The following is a 4,882-nucleotide window of genomic DNA, read 5'->3' as shown; positions in this document are numbered from 1 at the left end:
AAAGAAACATTAATCTTAAAGTAAATACGATTTGTGACGAAATAAAGATTCATTTACCTAATACCGTGTCGATATTATCCCTGAAATACAAGATATGAACGAGTCACAACATGCACCGCCTTAGGTACAGTTGTACCTATGCTTCGGCAGAGGGGAAATAGTTCAAATGCCGTCTCCCTTCCCGGTGTTGCTCGAAGGTTTTAGGTATTTAATGTCTCTTAAATCTAGGGAATAATATTATTTTTGTGGATTCACGCAGATAGCAAAGAACAAACAATATTTTAAATTAAATTAAAAGTAATAACTCGATGAAGAGCAAATCTTACATAATATATAATTCCTGTACCAAGCTTGCTCAGTAACGCTTTAATTCGTTCTCTTCTTTATGCGAATGTTATGACGATATGTTTTGTGTGCTTAATAAATAAAATAAAATTAAATTAAAAACAGAAACTAAAAAAAAAAGTTTATTTCGAACCACCTTTTTGTACTGATCAAATATTGCAAATCACTCTTTCATCATCCTCCATACTATCAACACGCACTTTCTACATTTAACCGTTTTGGCAAGAACGCTTCTAAACCAGTACCTTTTGGAAGATTATACTTCACTTTATTATCAATCGAAGTTTTATTTGAGTCGTCGAGACCCTGACCTGCACGGCAGCTACAACAACTTAAACGATAAAGTTCGCGCCAAAAAGGCAGCCGCCATTATCGTGACGTCATAATAGCAGTGCAGTAACAAAGAAACTTCAAATGTGCAGTGCAAACTTGACGACCTGTCTGGCCTAATGGATCACTACCCTGCCTATGAAGCCGATGGTCCCGGGTTCAAATCCTGGTAAGGGTATTTATTTGTGTGATGAGCACGGATATTTGTTCCTGAGTCTTGGGTGTTTTCTGTGTATTTATATACCTATTATATATATCGTTGCCTGAGTACCCACAACACAAGCCTTCTTGAGCTTACTGTGGTGCTTAGTCAATTTGTGTAATAATGTCCTATAATATTTATTTATTTATTTACTTACGTTTGTCATCTTCGGTAACCCCGAAAGTTTCTGAATACAAATAAAGATCTATTGATTATTAATAGAGACAATAGAAATAAAGATATTATGAAGTCTATCACATAATGCAATTACAGTTTATAAAAGAACAAATTACATAAAAAGCTATTGACGTATGTTATTTTATTACGTCAGAGCAGTGTTTTTCTACATTATCCACGACACGATCTCATTTGCATGGAAAAAAATTACGAATATAGGGACATTGACATGAAAATGGTTTTCGGTAATCTCGGCTATTTATAACCTGTATTATTCTTTCTGTTTTACGGAGGCTTTGGCCCCGCGACTCTTTTTAGGGTTCCGTAGCCAAATGGCAAAAAACGGAACCCTTATAGATTCATCATGTCCGTCTGTCTGTCCGATTATGTCACAGCCACTTTTTTTAAATCTTGTAGGTTCTTTTTGACCAGGGGTTAAAAATGCTGCTTCAGATAAATAAATAGGCAGTTTTTCGATATTAAACGACCTTAGATTAACACTATGGCCTTTAAAATTACGATCATTAATCATGAGTTTGAAACCTTTAATCTTCCTTGCCTTTTAGCGCATCTGGTGCCAACTGGGCCGATTTTTTTTTCGTTGTGAATTTTGCCCGTCTGTTTTGCACAAATTATATACTATAGGCGCAACTTCATTGTATATTCCACAAAATCACCCTCTGAGTCTCTGTACCTAAGTTATTTTTTTTGTACCAAATTGGGACTTCGTATTTATTTCACCCAGAATTTAACTTAGATAAGATCGTGTCATTCACGACGATGCGTAGGTATCTTAACTCATGTCATAATGTTATTAAAGGTTAAATTTGACAAAACTGCGCGTCATTGAAGTTTTATCAAAATCTGACTTCAATAAAAATCGGCTCAACTTATAGGGAGCGTGCATGAACTGTAGGAGGCAGCACAGGAGCCGTCAGATTTTTGGCGCGAGGCGTAAATGTGATGTTTTTTGTTCCGATTTAGCCCACAAGATGGCAGAACCTACTATGCACAAGAAAACACGTGACGTGTACATGTGCATGTTTATGGTTCCGATTCAGGCCACAAGATGGCAGACCCTCCAACGCGCACGGTCCCTATACCTATTGACATAATGCCAAATGTAAATACCTACTGCAATGTTTGTTTAGTTATGAATCTCTCTGGCCTATCATTTACTAATCCTCAAATAGTTGAGTAATAGGTATTTGATAGCGAGCTTGCAATCATACGATGTGCAGTCATGATAGACACGAAATATGTAATGAGCATTATGAAACTAGAAAAACCTTCACGGCACCGGTGGAGTGGGGTATTTCATAGTTCAACCCTTTCACTGCCATGACATAATCTTATACCTTTAAGGGCCTACGCTAGCTGATGCGACAGAGAGGCAACACGTCGAACGTGGTTCGCGGTAAGCCCTCTGGTCCCTACATAACCCAGCTTATCATACCAGCCCAGCCCACAAGTACCTAATCGTATTCGTTATCTATACTATTTTTCAAACAGGAAGGGTACGCTGACAGAATAATGAATGATTTGATAAAATTTAGCGAGATGGCGTTTTAAGCTTGTTGCGGAGATGACACCTGTCACCGTACCCATAGTGTTTGAAAGATATAGTGGCGGTGAATGCAAAATAAAATACTTCACTTTCGTATATTTTGAATATACTTACTTCATACAGAATGGGTTAATTGGGTTACCTTTTTCAGCGTAGTAACAGATTTAGACTCTGAGGACTTGAGCTACCAACACTACTCTGACACCAACTGAAGTACATAAAATTGATTACTCGATGTTTTTTTATACCATGACTGGCATACGATCCACTTCATAGTAAGCTAACATCGAAAGTTGTTGAATAAAGATGCGCAAGGTATTTCGTCTGGGCTGCTAAAATATTTAGACATACCACTTTTTTTTACTTATTTTTCTGCTTCTATATAGTATGAATTGTTATTATTCGTCAGGGGGTAGAATCCAAAGCAAGCAAGAGCAGAATATTTATTATTTTCTAATGAAACCTACCAGAACGCAAAGAATTTGGAATGACCAAGGTAATAAATTTAAGAGATACAGACGTTCAATGAAGGGGGACGAAAATTTGAGCCTGGATATGGGTCTATGGGGTAAGGATACTACTCTTTTAATTAAAAAAGGTTTCCGACTCGCACTTGGCCGCTTTTTATATTAGTTTACAAATTAAATGTCTACTTTAACAGCACTCAGTTCAGGCAATGAGACAGATAACATAGAACCAATTAGAAACCGTTGGAGAAGCTGGAGAAATATTGAGCAGCAGCATCGTGAAAGCAGTGGAGAAGACGAGGAATGGGGTCGTCTGGGTGAGTCGATAAGTTTTCAGATTTTTTGGCCCCATGGTTCAAGAGGAGGTAACATATTTTTTTCTTTCGGAGCTATTGTTTCAGAAAATATTAACATTATCAAAAAATGGTCTGTCGAGACCCTTATTCGTTTTGAAATAATTATAAATTTGTATAGCGACCAAGAATTGTTTTAAAAAAAATCTTTTATTTCGTGTAACAAGAGACATATCTTCTTAAACTAAAAAACTAAATTTTAAAAATCCTTATTTATTAAACGGGCTTTACCATTCGACAGTACTAGTGGGTGAATGTAATCTTCCACAATGTGATAAATAGACACAATCCACCCTCTCGGCTATCATCTTCAGAATGATGTTGGGACTGCCCCGCACCCGACCAAATAAATAAACTATTGGGTCAAAGCAAAAAATAAACAAATAAAATTTTGTATGTGCGGTAAATTTATTTGTAGTTTTTGTTTTTAGACGGTAGATACTGGTATGTTATTATTTTTAAATTCTATGCATAAAAAAGTTATATTATACCTCTTGCGTCAAATGATGGTGGTGGCGGACGACGAGGCGGCGGCGGCCGACTGGGCGCGCCTCACCTTCGACCTCAAGCGCGCCAAGCTGTCCCGCGACTCGGTGAGCACACACCTCCACTATCGACCTCACCGTCCTCACCACACAGGCGCTCCCGTACTCATGTAGTATGGGAGCGCGACCTCTTCTTTTGGTTGCGCTTACAACTATGACCATTACTCGTGTAATTTAAATATATTTACAAAAAATAAGTTTCACCCCACCTGGGCTATTATAGTATAAACAGGTGTAGATTACGACTCGGTTGAATTACCCAAATCGTAGCATTTTACAAGTAACATTGCACCTATGTGGCCTCGTGCTTTTTGTAAACCCTTCATGATGCAGTTCGGTGTATTATAGTAGCATACGACGAAATATGGCAACATTCACTCTCTAAAAGTAAAAGTTTAAACATTAAAGATTGGCAGAGTTCTCTTGCATACTGATGCTATTATAGGCCGTCCTTATGAACAACTAAGTTAATGGGTGGATCAACTAGTTCTTGTTATTATTCTATCCCGTCAGCTAGGGTACAATAGTCGCCAATAGTTTGCCTCAGAAGTAATATACTTACTACATTCTATAAATACGCTTCATAGATGATACCTTATGAAAAAGACATACCTGTCAAAAGCTGTCGCCAACGTATTGCGAACCCGCTAATATTTGCCAACGTCATGGAGTAGATGGCGCTAGTAGTCACGTTTAACTTAAGTAACCGCTTCGAGGTTATTGGGATTTTTTGAGGGAAGGTGAGAGGGTAGATGAGAACGACAGTAGGAAAAAGGAGGTTGTGTGCGAACAGATCGACGCGGCAGTGATATTTGCTTTTAGATCAAGTCAAGAACGTTCTTATGGTGTTATTAGAATAATGATGTGTCTCTAGTATATTGTGACCAACGTTATCA

At 37.7% G+C, this 4,882-nt stretch overlaps 1 long non-coding RNA gene across 1 annotated transcript; it reads left to right on the top strand.

Moving 5' to 3' along the window:
* Window positions 1-432: 432 nt before the first annotated feature.
* On the top strand, window positions 433-4,414 carry LOC133534094 (uncharacterized). The gene is made up of 2 exons (XR_009801979.1): window positions 433-3,189; window positions 3,283-4,414. It is a non-coding gene; the product is annotated as an uncharacterized LOC133534094 (long non-coding RNA).
* The last annotated feature ends 468 nt before the right edge of the window (window positions 4,415-4,882 follow it).

This window comes from Cydia pomonella, unplaced genomic scaffold, assembly GCF_033807575.1.
Source record: "Cydia pomonella isolate Wapato2018A unplaced genomic scaffold, ilCydPomo1 PGA_scaffold_56, whole genome shotgun sequence".
NCBI lineage: Eukaryota > Metazoa > Arthropoda > Insecta > Lepidoptera > Tortricidae > Cydia > Cydia pomonella.
The sequence above is the reverse complement of the archived record's forward strand: the minus strand, read 5'-3'. Positions and strand labels throughout refer to the sequence as shown.